Source organism: Suncus etruscus, chromosome 12 (genome assembly GCF_024139225.1).
Source record: "Suncus etruscus isolate mSunEtr1 chromosome 12, mSunEtr1.pri.cur, whole genome shotgun sequence".
Classification (NCBI taxonomy): Eukaryota; Metazoa; Chordata; class Mammalia; order Eulipotyphla; family Soricidae; genus Suncus; species Suncus etruscus.
In genome coordinates, this window is record NC_064859.1 from 98,229,273 (window position 1) to 98,248,751 (window position 19,479).

General features: G+C 52.4%; 2 protein-coding genes across 2 annotated transcripts in view; one reads left to right on the forward strand and one right to left on the reverse strand.

Annotated features, from left to right (window-relative positions):
* FAM98A (family with sequence similarity 98 member A) overlaps positions 1–19,479 on the reverse strand; it is a 582,326-nt gene that overhangs the window by 122,331 nt on the left and 440,516 nt on the right. The window lies entirely within an intron of this gene.
* The window catches only part of LTBP1 (latent transforming growth factor beta binding protein 1), a 275,135-nt gene continuing 257,597 nt past the window's right edge, over positions 1,942–19,479 (forward strand). The window contains exon 1 of the mRNA XM_049784171.1: positions 1,942–1,990. The gene's annotated coding sequence lies outside the window, so the exon portion shown is untranslated. The remainder of the gene's footprint in view (positions 1,991–19,479) is intronic.

Below are 19,479 nucleotides of genomic sequence, written 5' to 3' on the forward strand. Positions count from 1 at the left end.
TCCACGGTCTCGGGCTCCCCCCTTGCGCGTTCCCCCAATTAGCTAGCACCGCCTGACGTCACGTCTGCCGGAGATTGGCTGCGGGGTTCGGAGCTCGGTGCCCGGCGGGAGCCACTTTTGAAAGCCGTGGGCCCCCCGAGCGCGCGCTTTGCGCCCAGGGCGCACGGGCCGGACCCTCCCTTGGCACCAAGCGCGCGCTCGTGCGCCCTGCCTGGGGTCTGCTTGGCACTTGGCGCTTTGGGGGCGCGCGATCGCCAGGGGCTGGGGGGACCCCGAGGCGATGGCGGGGTGCTGGCTCAGCTGCGGGCTGCTGCTCTGGGCCGGGTTGCTAGTTGCCAGGGCGCACGGCCCGGCACGGAGGGTCACCTACTTGGTGCGCCCCGGGCCTGCCGTGCCCATGCCCCTACCCCTGCCCTTGCGAGGGCCCCCGAGGACCTTCAGCGTGGCTCTCAATGCCAGGTACAGCCGCAGCAGCAGCAGCAGTAGCAGCAGCAGCAGCAGCAGCAGCAGCTCGGGGGGCGCGGGGCCCCCCAGCCGTGCTTTCTCTTCCTCCTCCTCCTCCTCCTCCTCCTCCTCCTCCTCCTCCTCCTCCTCCTCCTCCTCCTCCTCCTCCTCCTCCTCCTCCTCCCGGCGCCCTCGCCAACCCGCCAGCGGCTCGGCCAGGCCTGGATTGCGCCCCCCGCCGTCCCCACCCGAGCCAGCAATCCCGGGGGGCTCTCGCGGGCCTCTGCACCCCGCGCCCCGAGGCCACCCGGCGGCCTCCGGGGCGCGCGCCAAAGCGCAGCCGGAGACCCGGAGGAACATCGGGGGTGCCCCAAGGACGCAGGTCCCGCCGAAGCAGCAGCTGCAGGGGTAAGACCCCCCAACCGCCGGGCACCCCCACTCCCAGCCTCTTGGCTGTGCACCCTTGAGGGGGATCCTGGAGGGGCTCCCCAAGGCGCGCAGCCTAGTCTGATGGATGGATTTGGAGAGGTGGGCCCCCCCGGACGCTTCCCAACTTCCCGGGCATTGTGAACCGGCTGCCGGGCACACACACATACACACAAAAGGCCTTTCTAGCTAGCCCGGGCGGAACCCACCCCTCCTGGGCGCGCCCCGAGCTGCTAGGAGCAGAGGGGCGTAGACATGAAGTCACTGGCCGGCCCCCCTCCTGCGCCCTGCAACTCGCTTTTCCTTGCTTGGCTCCTGGGCGAAGGCAAACAAAACCCAACCGCCCAACACGTTTGGTTTGGGGGCGGGGGGTAGGGTAAGATAGGGGAGGGGAGGGTGGTCAGGGGAGGGGAGGGCAGGCCTCTGCTGCCGGTTCTCTTTGGGAGGCCTCTCCAAAGTCTGCAAATCTGGGTTGGAGCCTCCCCCAGCACCTGTGGGGGTCCCACATTGGAGGGGGTGCGCATGAGCCCATCCCCCAGGAGATAAGATAAAAGTTTGCTTCATGGAAAGTGTTCCAAAGGAGCTTTTGTTCACCCCTCCTAGGCATCACAGCTTGGGGTGGGGAGGTGGGTGTGTATATGGGTGTTGGGGGGGGGGCTGTTTTCTGGCTAACTTGGTTTCCTCGAGTTGCAAGCAGTCATTCCACCCCTTATACCTAAGGACCCTTTTCTCCAAACCTCAGATGCGCTCTAAGCCCTGCGCGCAATCATAGAGGAAATAAGTTTGCTGTTTCTTTTGGAGGAGAATGCAAACCATTTATTCAGACACCCCCCTATTCCCCTCCTGTTATGCAGCCCCCCTTGGGGTGGGGTGCCCCATTCACCATGCCCCTGTGCCCTATGCTCAACATCTCTAATATGCGCCCCTTAGGAATTTGGAATTCAGGAAACCTTCTCTGTTCCCCCCCCCCCCCCACTGCGCCCTCAGCTTGGGTTCCTGGGAAGTGGGGTGCTCGCTGCTGCTGCATTTAGGCACCTGCTCTGTTTCAGGGTGAATGTTTGCGGAGGGCATTGTTGCCCTGGCTGGAGTAAAGCTTCGGGGTCCCAGAGATGCACCAAACGTAAGTACCCTACACTGCTCTGTGCAGCAGGGAGAAAAGGGCAGAGGAACCCCATAGGGCAGGGATGTTACTGCTCTGGAGAAGGGGGCTCCCACAACATGGTCCGCACCACACTCTGCATGCATTGGTACCACCAGGAAGGGCTGCGGCAGGAGCACCAGCTGGGAGCTTCCCAGCCCAGGCTCCCCAGTTGTGCAGGACGAAGAGGGGTGTCTGATGTAAGTCTCTACCCGCCTGATATTAGCGCTGAGAAATTCCTTCCAGAGAAGAATTTCTGGCACAAGCAAGGCAGCCAGTGTAAACATAAGCATCCACGAATGATACCAGTCTTTTTGGGGGGTTTGCATTTTGTGGTGCTGCTCAGGGGCTGTTCTTGGTCCATGACCATTTACCTGGCCATGCTCAGGGTGTGTGTGTGTGTGTGTGTGTGTGTGTGTGTGTGTGTGTCTGCGCGTGTGCATATGTGTGTATCTGTGTGTTATTCATGTGGCCCTGGTGCTTTCTTGTTTGGCCCCTAGAACCCATTCTTTGGGGGTGCTGCTGGAGGAGGAATGGGGAGTAGAACCTCTCCGCTGTGTATAGGCTGGTCAAGAGAGGGGCGAAGGGAGGTTCTTGGCCATAGTGACCATCTTGCCTATGCTGTACCAAGAGTAACATTTAACAGGGAAGAAAACAGGGGAGCCCACTTTTAGAAAGGGGGTTTACAGATCTGTGGGTACCATCCTGAGCAGCGAACACCCCTTTTGAGTTGACCCCTGACATTACCCTGTCTTATCCTCCAACTCAAAGGAAGGGTGAGGCTTTGGGGACTGGTAAGATGAGGCCCCCTGATCTCACCTGCAGGCTAGGTACCTGTTAGCTTTCCAGATTTTAATATTGGTAGAAGGAAAGTGGATATTTCTTGAATTTTGTTTTTATTTTCATTTTTGGGCCACACCTGACAATGCTCAGGTGTTACTCCTGGCTTGGGGGACCATATGGGATGCCAGGGATCGAACCCTAGGTGGCCTCATGCAAGGCAAATGCCATCCCTGCTGTATTATTGTTTCAACCCTTGCTTCTTTTCTGTTCGTTTGTTTTGGGGCCACACTGGGTGGTGTTTAAGGCTTATTTATGACTGTTCAGAGATCACCCCTGAAAGAGTTCAGGGACCATATGTGGGTGGTGGGGATTGAACCTGGCTCTATTGTCTCTCCAGCCTAGGAAAATGGGTTTGGTGACTCCTTGGGCTAAACTGATCTGTGTGATGCTGATGGAGAAAGAATTTTCCTTCCACCCAGAGAGAAGTCAGCATTCTTAGAGGTGTAGCTCTTGGGCCATGGGGTTTGGAACCACCCAGAAAACTTGTTGCTTGTTGGGTTCAGTCTGATTTGTTTGGTATTGGTTTGGATTGTGGCATGTGGTTGATGAAACCTCCTTGGCCTCCGGTATCGAGCCATCCATCCTTGAAAGCAACGAGTGGATGTGGCTATGGCAGCTTCCCCATGGGGAAGGACGGTTGGATTCTGACCAAGGTGTCATGGCAGTCTCCATCTTCCCATCCTGACCTCCGAACAGAAGATCAGAAATGCTTGGGGCTGTGGATATGAGGGATCACTTAGTAACTTGTTCCTTCATACAACATAGCATTCTTTTCTTGAACTTATGATTGCTGGGTCACATGACTCCCCATTCCTCTAGGAACTCCCTGCTCTGCTGTTCCTTCCTTCCTTCCTTCCTTCCTTCCTTCCTTCCTTCCTTCCTTCCTTCCTTCCTTCCTTCCTTCCTTCCTTCCTTCCTTCCTTCCTTCCTTCCTTCCTTCCTTTCTTCCTTCCTTCCTTCCTTCCTTCCGGAATTGGTCCTACTTAATGGTGCTTGGGAGACCATGTGAGATGCTGGGGATTGAATTCAGGTTGGCTGCATGCAAAGCCAAGTTTCCAACCTGCTATGCTATCGCTCCAGCCCCTCCCTGGCCTGCTATGTTTGGGGACAGCTTGTTGGCAGTTCACTGGTGGATATTGATGAGTACAGCTTGAAAAGTGGGAATGCTCAGCCTTGGTGCACTTTAAACCCAGGAGGAAGGGTGCACAAAGATTTCAAGAGGTTTACATGGCAAATAAAGCTGGGTCTCAGGTTGTCTGAGGAGGTGGACTCCAGTCAGGTCATAGAAGGTATGAAGATCTATCCGGGAGGGAACATCCAGACCGCAAGAATATCTCCTGGCTTCCTGCTCTCCAGGTCAGAGAACAGGGGCCCAAGACAGACAGCCTTGGTTTGCTCTTTGATGATCCAGAAAGAGAAGGTCCAGGAAAGAAGCCTGTTCAGATTGTGCAGCGTCTAGCAAGTCCCAGAGCAGCTACCGCATTGACCAAGTTCCTGATTCCTGCAATGGATGCTTCTCCTTCTGGTTCACATCACTCGCTCAGCTCCTGGAGCCGAGCCCTCCAATTGCTCCAGAATTGAAGCAGCTGCAACTCGCCACTTCCTTCCTGAGACTTTTCTGCTTCCAAAAGATGGTCCCAGAGAGAGAATGGAGTCTAGTGCCAGAAACAGGACAGCACAGTTCCTTTTAGGAGGAGAGCCTCTCAGAAGCATTACTGGGCTGTGCTCAGTCCCAAGAGTCTGTTTTACTGGGGGCCTGTTCTGTGTGTGTCCAGCCCAACCCAGAGGACCTGCCTGGAGGTGGGGGGGGGGGGTGTTGGAGTGGCTGCTGAGCTGCATGTCTGACTGAGCAGGATGGCCTCTATCTCAGGCCCAGGTTTGAATCCTACAGGTCCTGCTGAATCTTCGCTCCTGGTGCCAGGATTTGGGTTCACAAGGCTGACAAGATGTTTCTCCCTCTGGTAGCTCTGCTTATGCCTCACCTTGCCTTCTGCCTTAGGACTGTGCAGGTGTCTGGGAAGAGAGAAGGTTTTGGGGAGGTCAAAGACCCCCTAGAATTTATTATCTGGTCAAGCCAAGCCAGCTTCATCTCCCCTAAGCATCACTTGCTTTTCTGCTCTCATCATAGTTACCACCCCAACACCTTTGATCTTGAAATATGTAGGGGCTGCAGCCATAGCACAGTGGGTAGGGTACTTGCCTTGCTTTTGGCTGATCAGGGTTCGATCTTCAGCTTCCCATGTGGACCCCAGAACTTGCCAAGAGTAATTCCTGAGTGCAGAGCCAGGAGTAAACCCTGAGAACTATCGGGTATGGTCCAACACCCCCCAACATATGTGTGTATCCCCTTTTTTTGTTTTTTTTTTTTGGAACACACCTGGTAGTGCTCAGGAGTTACTATTCCTGGCTCTGTATTCAAGAATCACTCCTTTGCTCAGGAAACCTTATGGGATGCCGGGAATCAAACCCAGGTTAGCCTCATGCAAAGCAAGCACCCTCCATGCTCTGCAATTGCTCGAGTCCCTGGATCTCTTTCTATTGTATGATTTTTGTAATTTGGGGTAGCATTTCTCCACATATATTCACAGATTAGAGGCTGGAGCAATAGCACAACAGTAGGGCGTTTGCCTTGCATGTGACCAACCCAGGAATGACCCCTGTTCGATTTCAGCATTCCATATGGTCCCCTAAGCCTGCCAGGGGTGATTTCTGAGTGCAGAGCTAGAAGTAACCCCTGACTGCCACATGATGTGACTCCAAACCCCAAAAATTTACAGATTAGCTAGCAAATACCTTGGTCCTAGGCTTTGAGACTGGAAGTGGAACTGATACTGTAAAAGAAAATGATTTGGGATTAGAGCCCTGCTCACTTCCTGGCGATGTGGCGATTTCTCTTGATTTTTCTTGGTCTTGACTTACTGCTTTTCAGGACAGAGAGCCAAGGAGTTAGAGCCCTGAACCACTCAGACCTACATTTGAAATGGGGAAGCACGTGTCAGTGGGGGTACCTTTTTCCTGTCCTTGGTGTGGATAGCTGGGGAAGTCCACTCTATTCTGGTCCTGTCCAATACCTGTGAAAGGCAATTAGTGCCCAAGAGAGGATTTTTGCCAATCTCTGCTAGAGACAATTCAGGCTTCTTTTTTTTTTGTTTGTTTGTTCATTTTTGGGCCACACCCGGTGATGCTCAGGGGTTACTCCTGACTGCACTCAGAAATCGCTCCTGGCATGGGGGACCATATGGGACTTTGGGGGATCGAACTGCAGTCTGTCCTAGGTCAGCCACGTGCAAGGCAAACGCCCTACCACTGTGCCATCACTTCGGCCCCCAATTCAGGCTTCTTGAAGAGCCAGACTGGACCGCTGTTTCTTGATTGGCACTGAGCTTTACTACTGCCGGAAGCTTCTGAAAAGGGAAGATTTAGTCAGAGATGGGAGATAGCAGGTCACACAGTTCTGTCGGCCCTTGGAGGGATCATGGAGATTTGTGTGTGGGCATTTCAAGAAGCCCAAATGATTGCAGGGAACATGCGATTTTATTTTTTTAAGTTTTTGGGCCACACCTAGTGGTGCTCAGGGGTTACTCCTGGCTCTGTAATCAGGAATCACTCCTGACAGGCTCAGGGGATCATATGGGATGCCAGAGATTGAACCCAGGTCAATCTGCGTAGAAGGCAAACACCCTCTGCTGTGCTATCTCTCTGGTTCTGGAACATTCGATTTTAATAGTCATTCTGGGCTTGCTAGTGGCACCCCTTTGGGCAAAAGGTACCATGTTCGCTGTCTTCCCAGACTGACCAGGCCTGGGCTTCATGGCTTAGATACTTGGCCTCCTATGAGGACATTCAATCCCAACTCTCCCGACTCCTTGCTCCCTCTTTGCTCCTGGTTCCCCATCCTTACTGTGACCACTCCCTATCCCACATTCCCTTGTTTTCTATCCCTTGGTCTTCTTTTCCTTTGGGGTAATTGGACCAGAGACAGACACTGGGAGTGAGTTGAGCTCTCTGAAGGATGCTGGAACAGATGCACTGGGGCAGGCGAGGCCCAGAGGCCAGGATGCCTGGCAGGGACAGAAGAATGATGGGTGCCCCAGGACCCTCTGGTCCTCCACAAAAGCGTTGGCTGGTGTGTCCATGTTCTTTGCCACTTTTTGCCTGTGCCAGAGGCTGTGGTGAGAGGAGATGGTGCAGTCAGTGCCAGGAGTCCAGCTGTATTGTCCTTACTTCTGCCCAGGGGCCCTCTGAGGACTTGTTGCAGAAACAGAGCATCCTTATTCTGCTGCTTGTCTGCTGACATCCTGCCCATGTGCCCGACTTTCCTTAGGGATCTATAGAGACAAAATGCAGGGTGTCTGGGCTCCCAGAGAGAGGGTGACTATGGCATTATCTTGATGGGTGGTGGGTGGGAGTGTTCCTGAGGCTGAAGGTGACCTCCGAGGACCTAGGCTGGCTTTTCTGTCCTTGGCTTGACCTTGCACTCATCAGCTCTGGAGGAGGTTTGCTGGGCTTTTGATAGCTGCCTGGCCAATAGGTCTCCTTGGGTTTCCTATGGTAGTTTGGGGGTGAACGAATGTTCCCCTGATTCTGAGAGACCAGGGCTGGTAGGGCCAGGGGTCAGTTTGATAGGCCTGTCCAGGGGAGGAAGCACAGGGAAGGGAGAGAACCCATGGGTCGAGTTCTTTTTTTTTTTTGGTTTTTGGGCCACACCCAGTAACGCTCAGGGGTTACTCCTGGCTATGCACTCAGAAGTTGCTCCTGGCTTGGGGGACCATATGGGACACTGGGGGATCGAACCTCGGTCCATCCAAGGCTAGCGCAGGCAAGGCAGGCACCTTACCTTTAGCGCCACCGCCCGGCCCGGGTCGAGTTCTTAAGAGTTGTGAGTTTTGGGGGTCAGAGCAATAGCACAGCTGTAGGGCATCTGCCTTGCATGTGGTCGATCCAGGACTGACCTGGGTTTGATCCCTGGCATCCCATCTGGTCCACTGAGCCTGTCAGGAACGATTTCTTAGTGCAGAGCTAGGAGTAACTCATGAGCACTGCCAGGTGTGGCCCCCCCAAACAACAAAAGAAAAAGAGTTGTGAGTTTTGCGGGGCAGTAGGACATCAACTGGCACCCTGTGGCTTTGGAGTAGCCCCACGGAACCTTACTTTGGGGGCAACCCCAACTTGCAGAACACACCCTCCATTGATCATAGCACCTCTCTCTTGGGGCCCTGTTATTTGCTTTCTAGGGGATACCAAATCATTGGAACCTGCAGGAAAATGACTGTTTTCTCCAGTGTCAGCTTTACTTCCACTCTTTCCTGGCCATGTGCTGGGGTGGGGGTGAGGGCGTCCCATCCTTTGTGCTGACAGGAGGAAGGGCAATATGTAGTTTCCTCCTTGGCCCCTGGGAACTCATTTCCTTGGACAATATGAGGGAGCCTCCACCTTTGCTCTGGGGGGACTGGCAGTGCTCAGGGGCTAGTTACTCCTCACTCTGCATTCAGAAATAACTCCTGGCTTGGGGGACTCTATGGGATGCTGGGGATCTAACCAGGGTAGGCCCCATGCAAGGCAAATGTCCTCACTGCTATGCTACCATCTCTGAATTTGGTGACAATTCCAAGAGGTCTTGTTGGCTCTGCCCCAATTCTCTATCTTCTCAACCCCTACAGCTTCAGGATGGAAATCCCTCCCACTCACTGGGTTGTTCAGAACCGCAGGTCAGCCAGTCTCTGAGTTCGAGAGACAACAGGCCCCTCTTGAGGTCCACACCAGGGTTGCTTCTTTCTTAGGGCTAGGGAAGGTCATTCCAGGCCATTCTTGCTTTTGTCTGAGCCACTCTGTTCTTGCTTTTCTCTGAGGTCAGCTGTCCCCAATGATACTTAATGAATTTATTTATTTCTTTTGGGGTCACACCCTGCAATGATAAGGGGTTACCCCTACTCTGCACTTGAGAATCACCTCTGGCAGGCTCATATGAGATGCTGGGAATTGAACCTGGGTCAGCTTTGTGCAAGGCAAACATCTTGCCGGCTGCATTGTTGCTCTGGCATATAAAGGCTTTGGCATCTCTCACCCCCAGTTAAAGGCCTGGCTCCCCATCAGGTCTCTATGAGATCCCAGACTTGGGTGTTGGGGACAGAACTCCAGACATTGAAGCTTTTTCGATCTGCTGGTGAGCTGTGCCCAGCAGTGCCATGTGTGCGTGGGCCGAAGAGGGGTTTCCTGAGTGAGGTACCTCTCCAAATGTCCCCAGGAGGTGGGTAGAGCTGTGTGGGCCCTGCCCCTAAGCATAGCCAAGCCCTTGACTGTGGATCTTGGGGTTCCTAGGAGGTGCCATATTAGTACCAGATAGCTGTAGGTGCCTGGTTCTACCTGTTTGCTGCATCCCCGGCTCTGTGCCAAGCCACAGACACAGCAGATGCTTCACGAGTCCAGTTTAGGAACTCTGGGGGTTCCTGCCTGAAGGAGGAGATAGAGAGGGACTCTCATGCTGTTGGCCTCCACGAGTGACAGTTCATACAGAAACCCTTCACCCATGGGTTTAGCTTAGTTTTAAGGAGAATAGACAAAAATTGCTTTGTTCCATGGTCCCCTTTTTCCAGCTTTTCTGTAGTTCGTTGAATGTTTGACAGGTAAATGATAGTTTAGTGTGTACACCCTGTTGGCCGGAAGGGTCAATTTCATTTTCTCCTTCAACCTTCCCCCAAACATTTGGGACAGAGGACATTCCCCGCAGCTGATGGCCAGGAAAGAACGGGTTCCCATCCTGATGACCGGAAACACTTTATTCCATTCCAACAATGCTTCTATAGGTAGGACAAGAGGAACTGGATGTGTGAAGGGTGGCAGCATAGAAGAAGCATAGCCAAGGGGAAAGTGAGGCGCCAGGGAGAAGCTAAGCATGAACATTGAGGTTTAGGAATGTCTTGGGAGCAATACAGTGTTGATGGGTAATGGTATGATTTCTCCTTTAACCAGAGCTTTCTGGGAGGGACGGGGGGACTGCTCAGAGTCAAGTCTGAATAGGAACCACTGATCATGGGGGAGCTGGCCCCTCTCTTTTTGCTGTCCTTCCCCATCTCTGGAGTGGCGTCTACAAAGCTTTTGCCTCAATGAGAATCCCTCTAACAGTTGCTACTGTTTAGGTCCCTTCAAACAGTTGCTCTATGGGTTCCCATCTGCCAGACAGTTCGGGAACAGTGTCAACATTTGGGAACTTGTTTATTTATGTGAGCTTTTTGGGGGCCACCTGTAGCAGTGCTCAGGGCTTACACCAGACTGTGCTCAGCAGTACCTCCTGGCAGGGCTCCGAAGTGATGCTGGGGATTGAACCTGGGTTGTCAACATACAAAGCAAGTGCCTTAACCCCAGTGCACTCTCTTCAGCCCCTGCAAAACGGTCAATGGTCTTATGTGCTTATACAGGTGTTTTTATTTAGTTCTTTATTTCGTGTTTTTGGGTCACACCCAGTGGCACTCGGGCTACTCCTGGCTCTGCACTCAGAAATCACCCCTGGCAGGCTCTGGGGACCATAGGGGATGCCAGGGATTGAACCTGGGTCAGTCCTGGGTCATCTGTGTGCAAGGCCAAGTGCCCTACCACTGTGCTGTCTCTCCGGCCTCATGTGTTTTTATTTTTTTTTAGCAAGAGATTTGAACACTATAGAACATATTGTGTGTTCCCTCCACCCCCCCATAGTTTTAATTATAAAAATATGTTGACTATACAGAAAGGTAAGAAACAGCACCCCCAGGCAGACATCAGGACCATGTTTTGAGAAAAGTCCCCAATGTGGGCCCGGAGAGATAGCACAGCGGCGTTTGCCTTGCAAGCAGCCGATCCAGGACCAAAGGTGGTTGGTTCAAATCCCGGTGTCCCATAATGTTCCCTGTGCCTGCCAGGAGCTATTTCTGAGCAGACAGCCAGGAGTAACCCCTGAGCACCGCTGGGTGTGACCCAAAAAAAAAAAAAGTCCTCTTCTGGGGCCGGAGAGATAGCATGGAGGTAAGGCGTTTGCCTTTCATGCAGAAGGTCATCGGTTTGAATCCCGGCGTCCCATATGGTCCCCCTTGCCTGCCAGAAGCAATTTCTGAGCATGAAGCCAGGAGTAACCCCTGAGCACTGCCGGGTGTGACCCAAAAACCACACACACACACACACACACAAAAGAAAGAACAGTCCCCAATGCAGTGTTGAAGCGGAGAATTTCCAGCAAAGGGAATGACTGGCCTTATCTTGCCCCAAATGCCGGGTTTCACTAATGACATTTCCTGCCTCGCTGGCAGAGAGGAAAATCCATAACTCAGAGGAAAATCCATAACTCGTTGGTGTGTGACAGTTATGGGTTGTTGTGGAGCTTGTGGAAAAGTACACATGCCCCGTGTTTGTTCTGCACTCCTGGCTCCAGCGACCCCAGTGCCTGTGACCCAGCCGAGAGCCTTTCAGGAGGAGCGAGCTCTGTGTGCAGCGTGGCCGGAAGGAGGTCTGCCCTCCCTGGCCCATCTCCCTCCTCACTAGTTCTCCTGTATGTGCGAGCTAGAGGCTGTGCAGCCCACGGGTAAGGGCCCAGTGTGTGGAATTGGCGCCCAGGGCTCCCATGGCCATTAGTCACCGTGTGACTCTCTGGGAGATCTAGGTTAACTCTGTTGCCCACCAACAGTGCAGGCAGAATGAAATTCTGCATCCGGTGGTTCGGGGCACTTGAAGTCAGGGACATAGTGACCCTTACTCAACACTGCGACATCAGGCTGAGCTCTAGGGCCACTGACCTCAGGGCCTGCCTTGTCTTGGGGCCTCAACTCTTGCATCTTGACTAGGGGGATAGAGGGACTTCCTGCTGAGGGGTACCTGTTTCCGTGTCACTGTCCTGGGGCCAGGCTCTGCTCTTTCTCGGGCTGCAAATACTCGTGGGGCCAGTGGTGAACTGAGGGACTGGGATTAAGATGAGTGATTTTGTGAGATCCAGCTGAATGATTGGGATGCTAGGGTATCAGGGATCCAGTTGAGTGATCAGGATCCAGTTGAGTGTTCTGGATCCAGCTGGGTGTCTGGGATCCAACTGAATGACTGGGATTCCAGCTGAGTAACTGGGATTCAGTTGAGTGGGATCCAGCTGTGAATGACCAGGATCCAGCAGAGAGACCGGGATCCAATGGACTGATCAGGATCCAATTGAGTGTCCTGGATCCAGCTAAGTGACTGGTTCTAGCTGAGTGCCCAGGATTCAGCTGAATGACTGGGATCCAGTTGAGTGTCCTGGATTCTGTTGAGTGTCTGGATCCCGCTGAGTGACCGGGTTCTAGCTGAGTGATCAAGATCCAGTGGAGGGACCAGGATCTAGCTTAACAACCAGGATCCAGCTGAGTGTCCTGGATCCAGATTGGGCTGAGTGGGCGGATGCAGCTGAGAGGACAGAAGAGCAGTAGGGCCAGAGCTCAGCTCCACACTGACCTCATCTCCCCACCCAACCCTCCTCCCTGCCCTGGGCTGCGCCCTCCCTCCGGCTGTCCTTGGGAGCACCGTGGTCCTTGGGACCTCCCTCCATCCCTCTCTGGTCCCTTTCTGTGTCTTTCGCTCTGTAGACCCGTGGATCCTGGTGCCTTTCCCATGTCACTTCTAGCTCCTTCTCTCTCTCTCCCCTGGGGTGGGGTGGGGGGCTGCCTCACACTGCCTGGAGGGGACATTCCTTCCCGCCCTCCATGCCAATTTTAGACTCTCTGCTCCACATCATCCGATGGAGATTTGGGACGCAGTGAAATGCCTGTTGTTTGCGCTCCCCTGTAATTTTGGATCCTCAAATACTGATCTTGGCTCTCACTCTATTCCCTGTGGCACTCCACCACGTTTGAGTAATCACGCTGGCAGGGCCATGAGTAAACAGTTTGCGAAACGCCGTGTTTGGTGTTTGGCCACTGGGGGCTCGGGGGTGGGATCGGCTTGAAACACTTGCTCCTGGGTCTCAGGGGGGCCAAGGAAGGAGGCCATCGGTGGGCAGATGGGGTGGACTGGGAGGGCAGTGACCAGGATGTCATTGATGGGATGCCAGGAATGAATTGGGGGGTGGGGAGATAGGATGCAGCCATGAAAAGCCAAGCGAGGACAAAAATATACAGGATATCTATTTATCTATATAAATATAGATATATAGATACATATAGGATATCTAGAATCACTGATCTTTGTAGACTTGTAATTGTCGATATTTCTTCTCCTCCAATATTTATTCACTCTTTATTAAAAGCTGAAATTAAACAAGGGGTGTGGTCTGAGTTGACTCCAGCACTCTCACTAGACCTATCCCTTACCCCAACAGGCTTGTTTTTTTGGGGGGCATCCCTGGTGATGTTCAGGGGTTACTTCTGGCAAAGTGTTCAGAAATCACTCCTAGAAGTACTTGGGAGATCCTCTGGGAAGCCAGGGATCGAACCTGGGTCAGCCACATAGAAGGCAAACACCGTTCCTGCTGTGCTATCACTCTTCCCACCCTCAACACCATTGGGAATGGCTTTGTAAGGGAATAAAAATAAAGTTCAGCCACCTTTTGTTTTTGCTGCTGCTGTTGATGAGAAAACTGCATCTGGAAGACCCACCACAGAGGCTTTGCTATAGTTGGGTCTGAGATGGTGGCTTCAGCCCTGCCGGGTGGGATCCACAGCCTTGGTGAGCCTGAAAGAAAGTGGAGTCTGTCAGAGCTATGGGCTCAAGACTTAGGGTGAGTCAGTGGATTAACACAGAGAAGTGCAGAAGAGTTAGTACAGGAAATACGGCACTTGCAGTCTTTGCCAACCAGACCCGTTCAACTCCCTATCACCACATATGGTCTCCCGAGAAGGACCTGGGATCATTGCTGAGCACAGAGCCAGGAATAGCCCCTGAGCACTGCCCAGTGTGAAACCCCAAAACAAAACAAAACAAAACAAAACAAAGTCCTGGAGTGGAGAAGGAGGAGCAGGAGGAAAAGGAAAGCTTCCTGTCTGACTGTGGAAAGGAACGAGCGTGATTATCCTCACAGGATACTGAGAGAAATCAAGTGAGAGAAATCCCAATGCCACTACTGGACATGACTGGACAACATCCAGCAGGATACGGGGAAGGCTTCACATCTGGGTGCATATTAGAATAGTATCTTTGCTTCCTCCCAGTTACAGAACTTTTGTCTCAGGGCTGTAAATGGGGCCTCTGGAACCAAGTGCTGACTTTAGAGGAAGGGAGAGGGACACACACACACACACACACACACACACACACACACACACACACACACACAGAAGGAGGGCTTAAAGAGAGGGGAGAGATGGAGAGAAGGAGATAGGAGGGTGGGGAAGACAGAGGGAGGAGGAGAGAAGGGAAGAAGGGAGAAGTGAGAGAAAGAGCAGGGAGGAGAGATGAGACATGGGCTTTGAGGAGAGAAGACAGAGAGAGGGAATGGGAGGGGTTAGAGAGGGAGGAGATGGAAAGGGAGAAGATGGGGGTTGGGAAGACAGAGGGAGGGGGAAAGAGGGATTGGGGGTTGAGAGAAAGTGGGAAGGAGAGAGGGATAGGGTAGATGTAAGTGGGAGGGAGACAGAGAGGGAAAGGGAGGGGTTAGAGAGGGGCAGATGCAGAGGGAGGAGACAGGGGTGGGGAAAACAGGGAGGAGAGAGGGATGGAGGGCTGAGAGGAAGAATGGGAGGAGAGAAGGGACAGGGGAAGTGAGAGGGAGACAGAAGGAGACAGAAAGAGAGAAAGGGAGAGGGAGGGGATACGAGAGGGGAGAGACAGGGAGATGAGAGACAGGAAGGAGAGGGAGAAGGAAGGGAGGAGAGAGGATGACAGAGAAAGTGAGTGAGGGAGCAAAGTAGGACATACTGTGTTCCTCTCCTCCTGGTGCACTTGAGTGGTCTGGTGTTGATGTGGAATTTCTTAGTAACCGAGGTGACATGGTCCAGACACGTCACTCATAGGTGGTACCCAGATTTGGCTGCACTGTCGATCCTTATCCTTCTGGATGTTGTCTTATGGGTTTGGCGGCTCCTTGGATGCTTGCCTGGAGCTGGAGGATACACTCCTGTGACTGAGAGAGCAGCTAAGCTGCGTTGGAACCATGCTTGGGTTTTCCTCTGGCCATGTGAGCATCTGTCCCAGTGGCCTGTCTACACATGGAGCATAAAGCTCTTTTTTTTTTTTTTTTTTTTTTTTACTTTTTTTATTGATTGGTTGTTGGACCACACCCAGTGGTGCTCAGGGGTTACTTCTGGTTCTGCACTCAGAAATCACCTCTGGCAGGCTGGGGCACGATATAGGATGCTGGGAATCGAACTGAGTCCCTCCTGAGTTGGCCGCATGCAAGGCAAATGCCCTACTGCTGCGCCATCTCTCTGGCCCGGAGCATGAGGCTCTTTTGGGACTGGGAGAGTCTTTCTCAGATCCCGGCTCTCACCCACCTGCAGGGCTCATGGCTGTATCCATACACACCACCCTCCATCAGGGCCCCTGGCCCAGGCATTTGGACCTTACACATCACACAGGGAGTTGTTAGTAATGCTTGTTTCTGGGCCCACCTTCTGCCTGCTCATGATTCAGGGCTCTGCCCTGTTGGCCATCTAGCTCCATGCTGAAAGTGGAGAGCAGAATGTGTTTTCTCTCCTTCAGCTGTCCGGGGGCAACTTCCCAGGCTTAAATAGGTGCTCTGGGATAGGAGTGGGTACAGCTGGGTGATGGGCTCCATTCTCTCTGGGAGGTCTAGAAGAGTTATTTGCTGTATAAGGGAGTGGGACCTTCCCTGTTTCTGCACTCTACCACCAGTAAAGTGCACTGCTCTAACACAAGCAGGAGCGTGCGCTGTAGCTGTTGCCAGAAAGGTGCACTGCTACTCTCCCACCAGGAGGGGGCGCTATAGCTGTTGCCAGAAGGGTGCACTGCTACTCTTTTACCAGGAGGGGGCGCTGTAGCTGTTGCCAGAAGGGTGCACTGCTACTCTTCCACCAGGAGGGGGCGCTATAGCTGTTGCCAGAAGGTTGCACTGCTACTCTTTTACCAGGAGAGGGTGCTGTAGCTGTTACCAGAAGGGTGCACTGCTACTCTCCCACCAGGAGGGGGCGCTGTAGCTGTTGCAGAAGGGTGCACTGCTACTCTTCCACCAGGAGGGTGCGCTATCGCTGTTACTAGAAGGGTGCACTGCTACTCTTCCACCAGGAGGGGGCGCTATCGCTGTTGCCAGAAGGGTGCACTGCTACTGTACCAGGAGAGGGCGCTGTAGCTGTTGCCAGAGGGTGCACTGCTACTCTTCCACCAGGAGGGGACGCTATTGCTCTTGCCAGAAGGGTGCACTGGTACTCTTCCACCAGGAGGGGGCGCTATTGCTGTTGCCAGAAGGGTGCACTGCTACTCTTCTACCAGGAGAGGGCGCTGTAGCTGTTGCCAGAAGGGTGCACTGCTACTCTTCCACCAGGAGGGGGCGCTATTGCTGCTGATGTAACTAGAAGGGTGCTTTGCTTCTGTTACCAGGAGGGTGCGCTACTGCTTTGTCACCAGTAGGGTGTGCTGTTGTTCTCCCATCAGGAAGGTGCGCTGCTGTTCCACCACCAGAATGACCTGCCACTGCTGGTCTGCTACCAATAGGGTGTGCTGCAACCCATTACCAGGAGGATGTGCTGCTGCCCTGTTACCAATAGAATGCACAGCTGCTTTGTTACCAGTAGGGTGCGCTCTTCTGCCAGATGGCTCAAGCAAGCACAAGTGGGCTTGAAGCTTCACCCTAGAACTACCCTCTACCTTCCTTTCCATGCCTGCTGACCCAGCCCCTAAAGCTCCAGGAGCACATTTGATATTGTGGGGGCTAGGTTGACCTGAACTGAGAAATGCAGAGAAGGAAATGGGGGTTCAGCCACAGCCTGAGTTTGGAGCCAGTTCTGCTCCTCCTGATCAGAAACAGACCTTTTAAACATTAACAACAATACTTTATTTAAACACTTGTAGTTTGCTAAGTTGTTCAGATTTGGAAGGACGGTATAGTGGGGAGGGAGCTTGCCTTGCATGCTGCCACCCCAGGTTCAATCCCTGGCATCCCATATGGTCTCTGAATACTGCTTGTATTAATCCTTGAGTGCAGTGCCAAGAGTAACCCCTTAGCATCGCCGCATGTGGCTTAAAAACCATGACAGCAAAATACAAAGTTGTTCAGAATAGTTTTTATCAGGAATTCAATGTTCCAACACCTACCACATACCCCCAGTGTGACGTTTCCTCCAATATTTTCTCAGTTTTCCACCCAGCTCCCAGGCCTGTCCTTTTATCAGATACATAAATGATTTATTTTATATTGCTTATTGTAACAAAATGGCTAGTGGAATTTTCAAAAAATACTCCAGTGAAAGAAAATTGTCATAACTCACCATGGAGTTATTAATATTATTGTTTGAGGGTATATTGTTGCTTGCTGTTGGTTGAGCCTTCTTTGTTTTGTGTTTTTTGCCACACCACTGGCCCCCGGGTTACTCCTGGCTCTGTGTTCAGAAATCGCTCCTGGCAGGCTCGGGGACCATATGGGATGCTGGGAATCAAACCACCAGGAATCAAACGACCATCAGTCTTGGGTCGGTCCCATGTAAGGCAAACGCCCTACTGCTGTACTATCTCTCTGGCTCTTCTTTGTTGTTTTTATTTATTGAGTTTAGATGGCTTCTATGCTACTCTCACATCTAATTTGCTGTGTTCCCACTGGACTTCCAGGATTGTGGATTTTGGAGGTGTCGCTCCAGGCTCTGTAGATATGGGCTGATGAGTTTCATTGGCTTGGCCTGGCCTCATCTTTCCTGAGATTAGTGGTGAAGCGGGGCTGGTCCTTACATGGCAGTGACTGAAATGTGAGTGTGGCTGCTGGGATTTCTGGTCCTATGGGAGTAGGGATGGAAGGAGAGCCATTATACTTGAAATTTTTGTTGGTTTAGTGTCTCCCTTCTCTTCCCTCCCTCCCTCCCCTCTTTCCCTCCTCTTTCTTTCTCTCTTCCCTTCCTTCCTTCCTTCCTTCCTCTTTCCCTCCCTCCTTCCTTCCTCCCTCCCTTCTTCTCTCCCTCCCTCCCTCCCTCCCTTCCTTCCTTCCTTCCTTCCTTCCTTCCTTCCTTCCTTCCTTCCTTCCTTCCTTCCTTCCTTCCTTCCTTCCTCCTTTTCTCCCTCCCTTCTTTCTTCCTTCTTTTCCTTCCTTCCTTCCTTCCTTCCTTCCTTCCTTCCTTCCTTCCTTCCTTCCTTCCTTCCTTCCTTCCTCCTTTTCTCCCTCCCTTCTTTCTTCCTTCTTTTCCTTCCTTCCTTCCTTCCTCCTTTTCTCCCTCCCTTCTTTCTTCCTTCTTTTCCTTCCTTCCTTCCTTCCTTCCTTCCTTCCTTCCTTCCTTCCTTCCTTCCTTCCTTCCTTCCTTCTTTTCTCCCTCCCTTCTTTCTTCCTTCTTTTCCTTCCTTCCTTCCTTCCTTCCTTCCTTCCTTCCTTCCTTCCTTTCTTCCTCCTTTTCTCCCTCCCTTCTTTCTTCCTTCTTTTCCTTCCTTCCTTCCTTCCTTCCTTCCTTCCTTCCTTCCTTCCTTCCTCCTTTTCTCCCTCCCTTCTTTCTTCCTTCTTTTCCTTCCTTCCTTCCTTCCTTCCTTCCTTCCTTCCTTCCTTCCTTCCTTCCTTCCTTCCTTCCTTCCTTCCTTCCTCCTTTTCTCCCTCCCTTCTTTCTTCCTTCTTTTCCTTCCTTCCTTCCTTCCTTCCTTCCTTCCTTCCTTCCTTCCTTCCTTCCTTCCTTCCTTCCTTCCTTCCTTCCTTCCTTCCTTCCTCCCTCCTTTTCTCCCTTTCTTCTTTCCTCCTTCTCTCCCTTCTTTCATTCCTTCCTTCTCTTCTCCCCTCCTCCTTTTCTTTTTTCTTGTGCTCTAGAGTCTCTGGGGACACCATTGGCAGTTGTGTGCTATCTAGGCCCATAATTTAATGCAGGGGCCTGAGCACTTGTCACTCTCAGGCCTACCACTGCAGGGAAACTTGGGTTGCACCAGACTCTTCTTGAGGGATCTCTAGGGCTTCATCCTGTGGTCCTGAGGGGACCATGCAGTGCTGGGGATTGAACTGGGGTGTGATGCATGCTAGGTGCACATGTTCACCATTATGCCCTGTCCTCCCTTCTGAAGACGCTACTTTCTGGTGGAAGTTCGGGAGACTTTGGAGAACAGGCCAATGTCACCCCCTCATCCACCATTTGCCTGATGGGGGCTGCGGTAGTGCTTGGAGAGAGCCCAGGGAGGGGTTTGAGCAGAGACACGCGCTTTTCTGAGATGTGCTTTTTGGGAAGGAAACGCCCATCGAGACACCAGGCGCCTTTGTGGAAAGAACAGGACAAGGAGATGGTTTGCTTCTGCGAAACACCAGACTGTTTTCCACACCACATGTTTCCTTTCCTGTGAAAGAAATGTTTGCAAAGACACATTGCTCTAGTGTCGAAGAACAATTAGGTCTTTGAAAATCCTTTGCAAGTAGGAAAGATATTTTTTGGGGAATTATTCCACCCATCAGTTGCATTGGTAATAACTAGACCTGAATGAAAGCAAATACTAGAGCTTTGCATCACAACTGCAAGCCCAGCGCTATTTCCACATATCTTTACTTTCCTCTGACGAAGCATCCCACTGACTAAATGTCCAGG